General features: G+C 38.4%; 1 protein-coding gene across 10 annotated transcripts in view; it reads left to right on the top strand.

The window, feature by feature from the left end:
- Nucleotides 1-17,674, top strand: part of PLCB4 (phospholipase C beta 4) — a 420,803-nt gene that overhangs the window by 27,363 nt on the left and 375,766 nt on the right. For 2 of the 10 annotated variants that reach the window (XM_053890428.1, XM_053890426.1), the window contains exon 2: nucleotides 5,279-5,333. The exons of the other annotated variants lie outside the window; for them this stretch is intronic. The gene's annotated coding sequence lies outside the window, so the exon portion shown is untranslated. The remainder of the gene's footprint in view (nucleotides 1-5,278; nucleotides 5,334-17,674) is intronic. 10 annotated transcript variants of the gene reach the window in all.

Below are 17,674 nucleotides of genomic sequence, written 5' to 3' on the forward strand. Positions count from 1 at the left end.
ATTACGTAAGAAGTAGCCTTTGCTGTTATCCCAGAGAAAAACAAATATATTTACTCATGAATTCTCATACAGACAATATATTAAAAAATCATGTTCAGGGTGTTTGAAATTATTATTTTACAAAATTACGACCATGTTATGTGCATTCTTCTGCATTTTTTTTGCTCATTCAGCAATATCACAGGAAAACATCTCCAAACCATTTGTCAAAGCCATCATTGCTTATTTTACATGGGTGAATATTTCCCATTCTGTGACTATATTAATTATTTAGTGAGTTTACTATTAAAGTACTCTGTATTTTTCCCCATCTTTGGCCATTAAAACATTTCTACATCAAAAATAAAAAAAGGATTGCATACTTTTCATAAATTCTCTTGGTAATGTGTAGTTTTACCCATTCATTCATTCGGTACTTGTCAGTACTTGTTACATGCCAGCTTTCCTCAGCTCTAGGAGTTTATGTTTTATCAAGAGAGGTCAATCTAAGAGAAATGACTAGAATTTTAAGTTCCACAGAAAGTACATCGCTGAGGCTCTGTGGAAGCACAGAGTAAAGGCATCTGAACTAGGATGCAGGGCAGCCCTTCAGCCCTCAAGATGTATCCTCCTGTTCCTGTTTTCTGTTTTTTAGAAATGTTTCCTTTTTTTTTTTTTAATTTTTTTATGTTTATTTTGTTTTAGAGAGAGAGAGAGAGAGAGAGAGAGAAAGTGTGAGTCAGGGACGGCCAGAGAGAGGGGGAGACACAGAATTCAAAGCAGGCTCCAGGTTCTGAGCTGTCAGCACAGAGCTAGATGCAGGACCTGAACCCACCAACTACGAGATCATGACCTGAGCCAAAGTCAGCACGTAACCCACTGAGCCAGCCAGGTGCTCCTGAGATGTTTCCTTTCTGATATTGAATTTAGCTGGCCATACCTCTAAATATTTCCTTTTCTTTGTTGAGACATACAGATTTTGTAGATAGTCTTTAGGTAGAGCATGTTCCATTTCTTGATCACTGGAATAACATTGCTCTCTTTTTTGGCATCTTTTAATTTAATTTTATTTTTTAAAATTTTTGTATCCCTGACAGAGTGAGGTGGTCCACAGGAGGGTGCCGTGTGGCTTGGTAGAATGACATGGCCTGTTGTTTGCTGATGGTTTTCCTCATGACTGCTCACCCTCAAGCTTGTTGCCTTTTACTATGAGGCGTGCTCTTAATGAGTGGAAACTGTTGATGAGTCAGCAATAGTTCCGTGACTGTGTTATTGGATAGTTCTGTGGAGCATCAGTCAGTGGAAATAGGAGGGCCTTTGAGAACATAGCATGGGGTGGGGGGATGAATCATATCTCGTGTTAGAATATTTTTGTCTGTGAGTTATAGAAAATGGCAACTTGAACCAGCAGAGGTTTGTCATTCCTAACATGAGATGCCAGTTTAGGAACCTAAGCATTTTGGGGAGGTGTAGCATCTCAGCAAAGCCACAAGAGAACCGGGTTCGTTCTGCTTTCTTTCCACTCATTTTTTGTCTGCCTTTTGTTCTTGTGGTTGTGAGATGGCTCTACACCTCCCAGTAGCTATTCCCAGGAAAGAGGGAAGGGAATGGGTTCATGTAATGAGAACAGACTTTGTTAGAGCCCTTTCTTTTGCATCTCATTGGTCAAAACTGTGTCACATGCCTACTCCTAGCTGCAAGGGAGTCTGGGGCACAAACCATTTTAGCCTGGCGTATTGCCACCTACAAGAAAATTAAGGTTATGCATGTTGGTTAGACAAATAGCCATAACTGCTATACCTGAGGATTTTATTTCTAAAAAAATTCTAATTTTATTTCTAATGACCTTAGGTTGAGATTTCATGATTGGTAGGTATTAGTTGCCACCTCATTAATGCATTTATTTGACAAATATCTATTAAATGCATAATTAAATGCCATTCCTAATTGAATAAAATATGAAAAATTTCTGAGTATGGATGTAAGCTTGTGAAAGTTTTTCTTAGCCTATATGTAGTAAACCGCTGGAACTGTGATGTTTCAAATTGAAAACAAGTGAATTTTGTTTAGCTGACCTCCATCATGCAACTTGTTAATAATTATTACCCACACACTCCCTTCTCTAACCCTTGATCATTTTGCTGATAAATTTGGAAGCCTGCCCCATAAGGCCGAGTTGCTCTGGTTTTCCCATAATACTCCCTTTTCCAGCTTTTATGTGCTTACCCATTAGGTCAGACAAATTTCCTTTTCAGAATTTGGCATTGTTTCTTCATTGGAAAGGAAACAGATTGTTTTAGGCCAGGAAAACTTAAAAAGGAAAATAGAAAACTATCAGCTTCTTTAAAAAAAAAAAAAAAAAAAAGATCAAATCTCGTGTTAGGATTTAGTGTTGGTCTTGTGCTGTTCTGTTCAGAGGGAGCCAAAGTTTGTTATTGCCCCTGGTTCATCTTTGGAGAAGACTTGGTAAAGCTTTACACATGTTCTTTTCCCAAACTATGATATAAATCCTGCTTTTTAATTTATGTCCAGTGTCAGATTTTCAATAGTGGTGTCTGGCAGGGTCAGTAAGTCAAATTCTGAGGCTGTAACGATGATTTTACTTGGCATGTGAGTTTCCCTGCTTATTGTGAAAGCTGCGACTACCCTCATATGACCCCTCCTAGTCTCTTTCAAATTCTAGCCGCATGAGTAGTGAGTCGTATGAGTGCCCATCTTTTGGCTGTTCCCCAGGAACAGATCATTCAGCTACATCAGTGCGTTGCAGATCTGATAGTTTATATCTGCAAACCCAAAATTTATACCAATAGAATCCCTCTGCCTGTCTCTCTCTTTCTCTTTTAATGATCCCCTCTTGGATCTTAGTTACAAAGATTTTTAGTTCATGGAACAGATCGCATTGATATTAATTATAGGTCATCCATTTTCCTACTTCTTTTAATCAAAGTCATACTTAATGAGCAACAATGTCTGACAATCCTGAGAAAAGCCATGCTTCTATGTTTCTGTCACTTAATTAAAAGCAGAGATACTTGAAATAATAATAAAAAAATAAGTTTATGGTAGGTAAGTACATACTTGTTATTTGGCTTTTAAAATATTTAAAGAAAGATTCAAGGCCATTATTACTTCATTAATAAAATTGTAACTGAAGGCTTTTCATCTTTTCTAGTGTGTTATTTAATTTAAAATTTTTAAATTTATTTCCCCTTTTTGATGAAGGGTGTTTGGAAAACAGGAAGATTGTGATATTTATGCTCTGTGCATTTCTCTCTTTGTCATATTTTCACACATAACTTTAATTAGATGACCATCTTTTAATATTTTATTATGGAAAATTTAATTATAATGTAAAAGTAGAGCAAATATTACAGTGAACCTTCATGTATCCTTCATTGAACTACCACAAACTCACTGACACTTTTTTGATTTGTTACCTCTCCTTGTCCAAACCCTGACTGGATTCTTTTAAAGCAAATCCTAGATATCTTCTTGTTTCTGGGTGGCCAATTTTATTATTTATTTATTTATTTATTTATTTATTTATTTATTTATTTGATAGAGTGCATGTGAGCAGGGGGCGGGGCAGAGAGAGAGAGAGAGAGAGAGAGAGAGTCTCAAGTTGGCTCCTTGCTCAGCACAGAGCCCGACGTGGGGCTTGATCTCATAACCATGAGATCATGCCCTAAGCTGAAATCGAGAGTTGGACGCTTAACTAAGCCACGCGGGTACCTCTGGATGGCCAGTTATGAACTGAAGATCTATGAGGACCTCCATACAGTTGTTACTGGGCTGTAGATTATGATTTGGCTCAGCCTGTGCATGTTGAACCATGTTTCTGAATCGATCGTGATTTGTCCTGGCTTTTTGTTGTTGTTGCCAGCAGAGTTTACCTGCACCTATAAGACCTTAGGTAATTTCAGAAAACAGAATAGGCAGCTGTTACCCTAACTGTCCTGTGTTGGTAGTGAGAGAGCCAAAGTAATGCTGTTTCTAAAGTGAAGAGAAGCAGGAGAGACAAGGCCCCAGATGCTGGCAGACTTTGGGAGTCCATGTAGGGATTTGGTATTGCTTCTAAGGAGAGACGTTCTGGAGCTAAGTGTGACCAAGATGGTCGTACTCAGGAAGGGCATATGCAGGTATGGATGTGGTTACAGGATTCACATGCCTTTCAGCAAGATTTCTTACTTTAAAGGGGGTTTTTATTGTCTGAAAAAAAGGTGACAACTGGAATGAGCACAGGCTAATCTAGGGAGTCCCCATCCAATGTGTGTGTATGAGTGATTCCATTTACTCCGGAGCGTGATCTCCATGAATTAAATGCATTGGCAGTCATTCCAATTTTTGGAGTTCTTTTGGGTTAGAAATTATGGTCATTGTTTTTCAAAAACTCTCCATATCATTATCCCCACTGGGAGTTACATTGCTTTACACATGGAATCTAATGTATCAGGGTCAGAGTCACAATTACATTCGTGTGGACGTGATTCCATTGGCTGTTTTAATTAGATTTGGTTGAAACAGTTTAAGGAGTAGATGATTGATTAACTTAGACTATAAACCTTTTACTTATTTGGACTTCAGTATATAAAGTTAAAATATTGGAATACTTTAATCTTTGCCAACAAGTAATTTTGAAGAGAAAAATCATATTTAGTATTTATTAGGGACTAGCAGGTTTTCTATGTCAATTATTTATTGAAAATAATAAATGTAAAATGAAATCACAGCGATCTTATTTTGATTTAGTTTCCTTTATATATTTTTCTTGATCCAAAAGTCTTAGCTAAGAAATACAGAGCCTGTAAATATGGCTTATTAGCTTGGAAAATAAAAAGTATACAACAGAAGGAAACAGCTGCTTATAATTCTGTTACCTTCTGTTACCTACACAGGCTATTACAACTTCTTCACCTCATTTCCCCCTTGGAAAAATAGAAACAGGAGTGGAATTTTATACATTTACTTCATGGAATGAAAGTATTGAGTATATGTCATTGGGATAGATGGGAAGTAAATACTTTAATTCTAATTTTGAAAAATTCCTATTTTTATCTATATCCATTTGATTTTATTCATTTGCTCCTCAGAAATCAAATCATTGGAATCAGAATCTTTAAAATATTTCATTTAGAGAGAAATGAAGAAATATTTTAAGTCTAACTTGAAAGATTTCTATTTGTTTAATATTATAAATGAAGGCATAACATAAGGAAATTATAGCGTTACGGTCTTAAAAGTTCACCTTTGCTACTTTCTGTTATTAGTGGATGGTCTTTCTTCTTTTCCACCCCCACAGGAAGAGATGGTTACTGTATGATATGGAATCGTGAAACGTGATCTTTCTTAAAAAGGTAGGCGTGTGTGCTTTTTAAAATTAATTTGTGACATTTAAAAAAATGTGTTATCTTGAGTAAATTACCACCTGAGACTACTTAATCAAGAAGCAATTTTTATGCTGCTAATGCATGCCATTGTGAATTGAATTAAAACCTCAGATTCAGCTTTCTCAATTCAATACTGTGTTTCCCAGTCTTTTAAAGCATGACCGTTTTGAATGAATTGTTGATGTCTATAGCAGTCAATGCACGTGAAGTGTAGTAAGTGAATGTCTTTCAGTAGATCCATTTTAAAAATTGAAATAGATTAATTTCAGCCTATCTTGATGAACTATGTTCCTCTTTTTTCAGTGGGTGACTTCATTGTAGGAAGCCCAGAGTTTGGAAGTATAAAATGGTCTGTGGTTCAATCTGTCATATCTTATGTTTTCTTCTGTGAGACTTCTTTTTCAGAGTGTGGATTGTGATTTGCGTGATACTATGTCAGACCTTGATCTTCTTTGAAGCTAGAATAATAATTGGAATTAACTGCTACATAAATAATTTATATTATACCTCTTGATACTTTACAGCTGTAATGAAATTGTGGGCATTCTTAGGTTTATGGAGCTTTTTGTAAACTATGGAGTCTCCAAGAGGTGTCTAGATTTCATGGGCTGAGCTCCAAAACTAGCAGTTGCTTTTGTTTTCATCCGGTACCTTTTACTCTGTAATGTGAACCAACATCAGCCAGCTCCCCTGTTCTAAAATGTTTTCAGGAAAGTGGCATGTCCTGAGAGGTCCTTGGAGACATGAGTTATGGTGGGGTCTGATGGGGCTGTCACCCAAGCCACAGGATCTCCTCATAGGTTTTGGGATGTTCCAAGATCACAGAAGTCAAACCTGACTTTGTGCCATTATCCTTCTATGTCAGTTTCCTTTCCAACTGTAAGATTTTAGTTCTTTGGTCATTTCTGAGCAGAGAGGTTATAGTGTGGAAACATTTCTCCCCATTTTACAATCACAGACTTGTGGTGTTAATGGCATCTTCTTCATTCTTCCATCTGCTTCACAGAAGTGACTTTTCATCTTCAGGGGCACCTGGGTGGCTCAGTCAGTTAAGCGTCTCTTCTCTTGATTTTGGCTCGGGTCATGATCTCACAGTTTGTGAATTCAAGGCCCACATCGGGTTCTGAGCTGTCAGCTTGGGTTTCTCTCTCTCTCCCTCTCTCTCTGCCCTTCCCCTGCGTGCTCTCTTACTCTCTCTCTCTCAAAGATAAATAAATAAGGGTGCCTGGGTGGCTCAGTTGGTTAAGCATCCAGCTTCAGCTCAGGTCATGATTTCATGGTTCATGAGTTCGAGCCCCTCGTCAGGCTGTGTGTGGGCTCTGTGCTGACAGCTTGGAACCTGGAGCCTGCTTCAGATTCTGCGTCTCCCTCTCTCTCTCTCTGCCCCTCCCCCACTCCTGCTCTGTCTTTCTCTCAAAAATAAAGAAAAACATTATAAAAAAATAAATAAACTTAAAAAACAAAAGTCACTTTTCACCTCCAGCTTAAAATGAACTTGTCCAGAACATGGCCAACTCCAGTCTGGGAACCACTCAGTAAATGTTTGCTTTAAATTTTTTTCCTCAAATTATTTCTTTAGATTTTGGTTTCCAAGTTGACACAGAGAAATGAGTTAATCAGAGAGTGAGTGTATTTTTGACAAAATGATGATAGGAAGAGAGCTGATGAACATCATATAACTGTTGAGTTATAACAGTACACTTTTAGGAAACCCAAATTGTAAGACCTTGATCTTCTTTGAAGCTAACAGGATGGTCGAGCTTCAGTACAGCATAAATAATCTATATTGTACATCTGCTATCAGATAGATGTTGAAAATACTTGACTGCCATGCATTAGGAAAGTTACTTTTTCTCATTCTCCATTACTAATCCAAAGCCCCTCTTGTGAACAGAGACCCTCATTTGTGCCACATATCATCACAGATCTGCTGACCACTTAGGGATGTGTCTTTAGAAGAGGTTTCCTAACCTGTGTGGGTCATGGAGCCCAGGATGCTGTGGGATATTGTAAGATGTCCTAGAATCTATGGTAATATCAAGGATTGCTCATGTATTGAATAAATTACCATCTCCTGTGTTTTCTATCTACATAGCTGCTATCATGATGAAGAAATATGCATGAATATAAAGTATTACTGACTTATGAGGAGCTTTTTTTTACTCTAATGGGTTTTCTTAATAGGAGTTAAAGCACCACTCTTATAAATGGTTAATAATGTGTTTTGACATGAAAAATGGGTCACTGTAATCAGAGACATTGAGAAACATTGTTCTAGAACATAGTGAAGGTACCTAAATCAAGGTAGGGTTGAACCCATGATCTAACCAAAACGGAGCCAGAATGAATGTTCTTCAATAGTTATGGGAAAGAAATATCCACATTTTTTAAAAAGATACTAGATAAGGTTACTTGGGGCAGTGGATTGGTTAGACACCACCAGAAAGGCTAGTCTGCACTGTCAGGTACAGATAGCCCGAAGCCACATGTGGTTATTGAAACCTAAATTTGTATCTATCTATCTATCTATCTATCTATCTATCTATCTATCTATCTATTTTCAACGAGGGCTTGAACTTATGATCCTGAACTGAGATCAAGAGTTGGATTCCCAACCAAGTGAGCCATCCAGGCGCCCCTAAATGTAAATTTTAATTAGGAAAATTAACAATTGAGTTCATCATTGACACTAGTCACAGTTCAGATGCTCAGTGGCCACATGTGGCAAGAGGCTACATCCTGGACAGCGCATAGATAGAACCTTTCCATCATCACAGGAAGTTTTGTAGGCAGTGTTGGGGATGATGGTCCATACTTTTGTAGCTTCGCCCATGAGGTCCTGCCACTGAGTGGACATAAAGCCTGGCTTGCCTTATAGAATCTTGGGGGATTTTATGGACATGAATTCCCTAGTGCACGACTGGAAAAGAAAATTGTTCTCCCCATATTCTTTTTCCAGTTTTCTCTCTCATGACCGCTCCCATTCCATGACAACCAACAGGGGTCTGTGTGCATTTGATTTGTTAATATTTTATTGTGTCTGTAATAGACCTTTGTCACTACTGGGGCTGCCTGGCATCTGAATCCTTTTCCTGAATTTAGGGGAATCCATCATTGTGTGAAGCTGGGTGGGTGAGAGTACCCTGTTCTTAATTTCCCAAACAGAAACTCCCGTGTTTGTGTTTTTTCGGACTTCTGCCAGCTAGAGGAAGCACAGGACTTAAGGTCTGCCAAACCTGGGACTGTACCCCCTGGCTTGAGTGATAACTCAGTGAGGCAGAAGGTGCTTTAGAATTCTCCCCATCCCTGATGCAGTCAGCAGCCCTAGTGGCTGTGGACAGAGCCAGCTGTGGTGACCAGGGCCAGTGGCCTTGGTGGTAGGTGTGACAGAATCGACTGTGGAGAATGAAAGAGAAATGAGGAAAACAGCTTTTCTGCATATGTAAATAGTTTCACCTGTTCCAGCGGCCATCCCCCTCTGCGTGGAATAATGATAACAAGGTAACTAAAGAGCATCCAGAGAACCAGAAATCAGTGACTCCATAAATTAGCCAGGACACAAGTAAGATATTCTGATCTTCTTTTATGGAAAGAAATACTTTCATTATCCTTACCTGAAAGAATACATATATAAGAATTATGGACACCTCACACTGTGTTAGTAGTGGGACAACTCTTTTTTATTATTTTTGGTAGAGATTGGTGTTTGTAATTCTGTTTCTTTACACTGAGAATCTAATCAAAACTGTTGCCTGTGAAAATCACATTTTTGATTCTTGCCAGCTAGGTCGATTGGCCTGTTTTACTTGTTTCCCAGAATAAGTAGACTGTGGCATGTTGTTTTACGTTGTGTTTGAGCATATAGTCTGTTCCTCTTGTGTGCTGCTTCCTCACTTTGAGGCACACAGCAGCTGTGTGACCATCTGTGTCAACATGGGTGTCAGAACTGGGACAAGGCTTCTAAACCCCATGTTCTACCTTCGTTCTTCCTCTGCTTGGATGGAGATGACCATGGACTGTAGTGGATGGTGAGGGAGACAGGACTGAAGAAATCAGGTCTATATTGTTGTGTGAAGAAGCACTCTTCCCTAGCCAGGAACACCCACATATTCTTGAATAGAAAATCGCTGATGGCAATATTTTCAGTCTTTCGCAGTAACAACCGTATGCAATGGAAGAAGGAGCATAAATTATGTGAGCATGAGAGAGAGAGAGAGAGAGAGAGAGAGAGAAAATTAAACTTCTTTTGTGTTGAGAGTTTGTATATTTTTGGATCTATTTGTTACAAAAGCTGACATTACTCTTGTATGCCCTCATTCAGCACATAAATATCATTATTTCTTATCAGTTAATTAAGTGACATTTTTCCTTGTTAGTTGCCCTTTATCTGCCTCTCCACTGAATTATTAGCATAGGTTATGTACGTAGTTATGATGAGGCTGTGGAAGAAGGTAGGGCACGTATTTCCCCACATTGCCTCATATTGCTTACAGATAGACCTAAGAGCCAGAAGACAGCTTAATTCTTCATTGGAAAAACAATTTGCCAGTTTTATAAAATGTAGATTCAGCATTTTGAGTGAGTTTTTTAGCCATGAGGATTGTAGTGCCTGAGTATCCAAGTTCAGTGACTAATTTTTGCTTCATTAACATGTAGAAAATCTTTTATTCGTTTATTTATTTTTGAGAGAGAGTATGTGTGAGTGGGGGCAGAGAGAGATAGAGAGAGAGAAAGCATCTCAAGCAGGCTCCATGCTGTCAGCACAGAGCCTGACGTGGGGCTCGAACCCACAAACTGTGAGATCATGACCTGAGCCAAAATCAAGATCTGGACATTAACCGACCGAACCACCCAGGCACCCCTGTAGAAGATTTCTGACAGTCTTATTAGGAAGCATTTTTCCAGGCTTAAGGGTTTCAGGTAGGCTGTAGAGATAGTGAAGGTGGAAAGGGTGCTCTGAAATTATCTCAGTTTAATGTGCTGCTCATTCAAAAGCTTCAAATGTGGTGGTTCAAGAGATTATCCATTTTGTGTTTTGCATGATGTGTGAATGATTGGTGGGCAGAGATGAGGCATTAGGGATTTAATATTTCTGTATTGTAGTTTACTGTGTATTAACTAATAAAATTTTCCTCTTCTAAAATGTGGAAACAGGAACTGTGTACTTTGTGAGGTTATTAGTGGAGGTTTTAATGCATGCTAATACATTTGAAATGTTTGAGTCCTTTGGGGGAAGAGTGCTTAATAAACACGAATAACTACTTATATCAACAGTTCATTTCTGTTGACTTAAGTATACGGACATTTTTTTTTTCTCTTAATAATGCCGGAGCATCTTAGAAGCAGTATGTAGCAGCTTGAACAAAGTAGAAGACGTTTTTAGTGTCAGCACTGTGTAACCTGTCACAGTTGATTCAGTCTCTCCTGCCATATTCTTTACTGTTTAAAGGCACTATTCAGCAGGATTATTATGAACAAAGTAAAAAGTTTGAATGGAAAAAGCCACATGGCTGTCACTTCTACCTAAATTATGAAGGTGATGATATTTAAGTCTAAGACCATTCCTGTAGGAACCCCACAAACTCATGCCTATTGCTTCCACTCTCCTTAAAGTATGCTCCCCCATTGTACTTTTGAACGCATTGGCGCATACTCTGTGCCATAGTATGGAGTGTATCTCAAACTTTTTGGTCTTAGATCCCTTTATACTCTTAAAAATCAAGAGGGTCTCGAACAGCTTTACTTTATGTGCCTTAACATCATAATTATTTGCCGTATGAGAAAGGAAAAAGGGGACACAAAACTATTTCTGTATCAATTAATTTTAAGTAAGTAATAAACCCATCACATAACATAAAAAATTAAAAAAAATTTTTTTTAATGCTTATTTATTTTTGAGAGAGAGAGACAGAGCACGAGTGTGGGAGGGTCAGAGAGAGAGGGAAACACAGAGTCTGAAGCAGGCTCCAGGCTCTGAGCTGTCAGCACAGAGCCTGATGTGGGGCTCGAACTCACAGACCGTGAGATCATGACCTGAGCTAAAGTCGGATGCTTAGCCAACTGAGCCACGCAGGTGCCCCTAAAAAATATTTTAAAATGGAAAATTAACTATATTTTTCTAAAACAAGATACATTTCGTAAGAAGCATGGCACTGTTTATATTTTCGTAAACCTCTCATTTCTGGCTTAATGGAAGATACTTGGATTCTCTTACTTGCTTCTGCAGTCCGTCAATGGAGATTTCAAACATGATGAGGCCTCTGTAAACCTCCACCTTGTGAGATAATGGGAATGCAAAAAGGCAAATAATGTCATAGGACCATTATGAAAATAATTTTGACCTCCTGGCTTCCCTGAGGTGGCAGTAGGCGCCATACTTTGAGAGCTGCTGCTGTGCAATGAATCCCAAAAGCCTGTCTTTAGAGATCTCCTGTTTTGTCACATTTGCTGCTTTGTACCAGAAACATTCCGCCCCCCCCCACCCCCCATCCAGTGAATGAGTAAGAAAGCAACGATGAGGACAAAAACATTGTGTAATTTACTAAAACATTCTCTTTTGGTTTCATGGACAGAATGCTGCCTCACCTAATAACCCAAATGGAAGCATTTGAATTATCGGTACATGTATCTACCCATATTTCTTCAACTGAGCGGTGTCCCTAAGTAATGATAACTAGGATTATGATTGTTTACGTTTGTGATGAGATGGTGGGCCATTCTCAAATATTAGTAAATGTATTTGTCAGACACCGTGACATCTATATAGGAAATCAGTGGCATACAACCAGAAGCAGTTATTTATTTATTTATTGCAATGACTTATCACTTGTATTCTGTTGTTTATTACAATAAGTATTTCTGGCCTGCGTGTTTGGAGGTTGGCTGGGGTTTGAATGACCTACGCTAGGCTCCACTGGGCTCAGCTCCAAGCTGTGGGTTGGATTGAGGATTGCTCCTGGTGTCTTTCTCCTGAGACTTGAATGTCGCATGGTCTTCTGCCATAGCAGAAGTGTAAAGACCAAGTAGAAACTTGCAGTGTCTCTTAGGGCCTGTCCTTGGAGTTGACCCAGTATCATGTCAAGCTCACATACCATTGATATAGCAAATTGCATGGCTAAGCTCAATATTGATGTGGCAGGAAAATACACTCTTCCAGTGGAGAGTGTGGGGGTGGGTAGGGAGAAGAAATTGCTAACTGTGGCTTTCACATATTCTAATTCACTACAATGTGCAATTCTAAATTATTAGTAAATACCTATCTTTACCCAGTGAATTCTTTTTAAAAAAAGGTTTTGTTTGTTTGTTTTTTTGTTTGTTTGTTTTGTTTTGTATTTTATTTTAGAGAGCGCAAGCAGGGGAGAGAGGCAGAAAGAGAGAATACAGAATCCCAGGCAGGCTCAATGCTCAGTGCAGAGCCAATGTGGGGCTCAAACCTATGACCCTGGGATCGTGACCTGAGCCAAAATCAACTGACAGAGTCACTCAGGTGCCCCTACCTGGTTAATTCTTTTTTAAAAAGGTTTATTTATTTTGGAGAGAGAGAGTGTGAGTGGGAGAGGATCAGAGAGAGAGGGGGACAGAAGATCTGAAGTGGGTTCTGCACTGACAGCAGCGAGCCCTATGTGGGTCTCGAACTCATGAACCACAAGATCAGGACCTGAGTTGAAGTTGAACACTCAACCAACTGAGCCACCCAGGCGCCCCCCCAACCCCTGCCCCTGGTTAATTCTTAATCAGAAAAATAACTCAGGGGCTAAATTTTAATTTTAGGCTGCCATCTTCCTATTGACTGTGTCTTCAAAGTAGCACTGGTGTCTAGCCCTTACCCCCTTGTCACAGTTAACTTTTCAAGTTGTTCTTCATGCTATTGATCCGAACTATTGTGAGAACCTCTAAATTGGTCTCTATCCTAGTTACTGTTGCTGTGCAACAAACCACCCTAAACTAAGTGCTTAAAATGACAGCAACCTTGAATCTGCAATTAGGGCAGGGATCAGCAGAGAAGGTTTGTCTCTGCTCCTTGTGGCAAATGCTGGGTCTTTGCTAGGTGCTGGAGGATCTACTTCTGAGATGATTCAGTCACATACCTGGCAAGTGGAGCTAGCTGTAGGCTGGGAGCTAAGAACCAGGAACCTCAGATTGTCTCCAGGTAGGCTTTCCACAGACCGCTTGAGCTTCCTTAGAGCATGGTGGCTAAGTTGCAAGTGTGAGTGTCCCAAGAGATAGGATGTGAAAAATGTCAGTTTCTTTTTTTTAAGTTTTTATTTAAATTCTAATTAGTTAACATATAGTGTAATATTAGTTTCAGGTGTACAATATAGTGATTCAACACTTCCATACGACCCTGGTGCTTATCCCAAGTGCATGCCTTGATCCTTATCATCCTCATCACTTCTGTAACCCATCCTCCCACCCACCTCCTCTTTGGTAACCATCAGCTTGCTTTCTATAGTGAAGAGTCTGTTTCTTGGTTTGTCTGTTTTGTTTTGTTTTTTCCTTTGCTCATTTGTTTTGTTTGCTAAATTCCACATATGAGTGAAATCCTATGGTATTTGTCTTTCTCTGACTGACTTATTTCTCTTAGCATAATACTCTCTAGCTCTATCCATATCATTGCAAGTGGCAAGATTTCATTCTTTTTTATGTCTCAGTAATATTCCATTGTGTGTGTGTATATATATATAGATATATAGATATAGATACAGATATATATACACATACATACATACACACACCACTTCTTATCTATATATTAGTTGATGGACACGTGGGTTATTTCTATAACTTGGCTATTGTAGGTAATGCTGCTATAAACATCGGGGTGCATGTATCCCTTTGAATTACTATTTCTGTATTCTTTGGGTAAATACCTAGTAGTGCCATTACTGGATTGTAGGGTAATTCTGTTTTTAACTGAGGAACCTCCATACTGTTTTTTAGAGTAACCGCACCAATTTGCATTCCCACTACCAGTGCACGAGGGTTCCTCAGAAAGGTGTCAGTTTCTTAAGGTTTGCCTGAGAACAGGTCCAGTGTCACTTCTGCTGGATTTTATCAGTCAAGCAGTCACAAAGTCCAAGTTCAAGGGGAGGGGACATAGACCCCTGTGTTTTAAAACTGTTACACTTTCTGCCTCAGTTCTTCTCAGCTCCAAATTGCCCTGTATTTGCATCCTGCCTCCAGATTCTTCTTCCTAAAGCATAGCTTTATTTGTGCCATAGCTCACCATTTTCTACCAAACAAGAAGCAAATTAATCTTGTATTCAGAATGATCCACTTATCAACCTTTAGCATTCTCTGTGCTCCAGCCAAACTTTGTCTGGGTTTTTTCTCCTCTTGCCTTTGATCATATGGGTTTTTTTTTTTCTCTTTCTAGAATATTATCCCTCTGATCTTTTCACATCCTGACATTCTGTGCTTAAAATAAATGCTACTTTCTTACGAAGATTTCCTTAAGCTCTCCATTATTCTGCAATATGTCTTTCTGCATTCTTCCACAGTAAATTTTAACTTTTAGAGACCTCTCAGTTTCTATCTTATACAAGAATATATGCATGTGTATGTGTTTTATTTAAAAAATTTTAGTATTTATTTTTGAGAGAGGGAGAAAGAGACGGTGTGAGCGGGCAAAGGACAGAGAAAGAGAGGGAGACAGAGAATCTGAAGCAGTCTCCAGGCTCTGAGCTGTCAGGACAGAGCCTGACATGGGGTTTGAACTCATGAACCATGAGATCACAACCTGAGCCAGAGTTGGACACCTAACTAACTGAGCCACCCAGGCACCCCTATGCAATTTATATACACTAGTAGATTTTATGTACCTCAGAGGAGCTTCATGTTTTTATATATTAATTTTCAGTTGTACCAGTATTTTGAGATGTATGTAACTACTTGCTTTTCTTTTTTAAATGAATGGATTGAAAGTATGAATGGAATTAACAGACCATGTTTAGACTCACATGAAAATCTGCTAAAAGCACTATGATTGTTGATTAAGGTTGCTGATTGGCTACAAAATAAGTAAAAAATAGATTGTTGAGTTAATTATGACATCAATGTTAGAAAAGATTTTTGAAGAAAAGATTCCACTTACAATTACAGTGTCATGGTATAGAAGTTGGGAGCAACTTACCTAGACATCTGAGGGACTAAGTGAAGAGAGGTAGAAAAGTCAATTGTAGGACATAAAATCAGTTTCAAATAAGTGGAGAAGGATAGTTTGTTCTTGGAAAGTAAGTTTCAGTACAACAATATAAAAACATCAATTTTGCTTAATTAAAGCACAAACATGATGCAATCAATCCCTATCAAAACTGGGGAACCTGCCAAAATGATTCTGAATACGATCTGGAAGAATGAACCTATAAAACTCTGCCAGAATTATAAGAAATATTAAACAGGGTACTTGCCATCTCAAATATTAAAGAATAGTATAAGTCAGTAATGATTGAACAGAAGTATTGGCACAAGAATATATCAATGAATAAAATACAGAGAGTCTATAGGTAAGTATATATGGTAACTTAGTAAGTGATAGGGTTGGCATTTCAGATTGGAAGGAAAAAGATAAATTATTCAGCAAAAGGTGTTGGGACACCTACCTAGTCATCTGGGAAAATGAAACAGAATCCCTACCAGACAACTCATTTGAAAATAATTCTAGAGGAAAGAAATTATAAATGTAAAAGGTAAGATATAAATGGATGTGCATAATATATGAGTCGATATTTTTACAATCTTATGGTGGGAAGGGCATCTGTAAGTAGAAAATATGAAGGAAAGTTTCAAAAAAAGAAACTATATACACATTTTAAGTCTTTAATATTTTAGTGTAGTGGAAAACCATCTAAACCATGAAACTTGTTTGCATAACACAGGATCAACAAAAGGCTGATATCCCTAATATACAAAGTGCTCTTACCATAAGCTCTTACAATTTCATCAGTAAGATGAACGTCTTGGGGTGCCTGAGTGGGGTGGCTCAGTCAGTTGAGTGTCTGACTTCAGCTCAGATCATGATCTCACAGTTCGTGGGTTTGAGCCCCATGTCGGGCTCTGTGCTGACAACTCAGAGCCTGGACCCTGCTTCAGATTCTGTGTCTTCCTCTCTCTCTGCCCCTCTCCTGCTCACACTCTGTCTCTCTCTCTCTCAAAAATAAACATTAAAAAAAAAAGATGAACATCTTAATAGAACTGTGGGGAAAAAATATGAACAGGTAATTCATAGGGGCACCTGGCTGACTCAGTTGGTTGAGCATCTAACTCTTGATTTCAGCCCAGGTCATGATGCCAGGGTTGTGGGATCAAGCCCCACATGCTAAAGGTGGAGTCTGCCTAAGATTCTCTCTCTCCAACCCCCTAACCACCCTCCCAGTCGCGCACTCTTTCTCTCTCTCTAAAACAACAAAACAAAACAAAAAGCAGGTAATTCGTCAAATAATGGGTATAGGGCCAGCAAACATGAAAAGGTGTGCAAACCTGCTAGCTATCAAAAGTGCAGATTAAGTCAACACTGGCATATCTCTGTGACCAAAATGATGAAAAAAAAAAAACAACCCCAAAGAAAATATGTCTGCAATTGGTAATGGTGTGGGGAAGCAAGTACTATAATTTAGTTTTTCTCAAACTGAGGTGAGGGACCATATGCCTCCACTCTGTTTTTGGCTGATATATTTGTAAAATACATTAAAAATAAATAGTCAAAAAAAGAAAATGAAAAGTTTACAAAATAAACTCTCAAATATATTTCTAGATATAAAATGTTTATCAGATGTAAAATTATTCTGTCAAATACCTATACAAGTTTCTAAGTGTTTACTCTCAATTTCTGAACCTACCTGGTGGGCCAGAACTCTTTGCAGTCTGGTACCATTTTGTAGACCATGCTTTGAGAAGTGCTGCTTTCTTGTACTAATGGGAGCATATTTTGGTTCAGAATTTCTGAAGGGAAGATTGGCATTATGTATAATATTTTAAGTGTGCAAACTGTTCTGTTTCTAGAAATTTATTGTAATGTTATAATTAGATAGTTGTGTAAGATTTTTCTATCACTTCCTGTTACATAAAGAAAGGTGGAACGCAAATATTTTTCAGTATAGTAGTGGTTACCTAATCATGGTATAATGTAGACTGTGGAATACCGTATAGTCATTACAAATAATTAAGCAAATGTTGTGTATTAAATTTTTTTTACTGTAGGAAGTTCAAATATATGTAGGAAGAATAGTATAAAGAATCCCCATACAGGGGCACCTGGGTGACTCAGTTGGTTAAGTGTCCGACTTCAGCTTAGGTCATGATTTCATGGT

The sequence above is a fragment of the Panthera pardus genome, unplaced genomic scaffold, assembly GCF_024362965.1.
Source record: "Panthera pardus isolate Hobbes unplaced genomic scaffold, ASM2436296v1 HiC_scaffold_25, whole genome shotgun sequence".
In the NCBI taxonomy this organism is placed as follows: domain Eukaryota; kingdom Metazoa; phylum Chordata; class Mammalia; order Carnivora; family Felidae; genus Panthera; species Panthera pardus.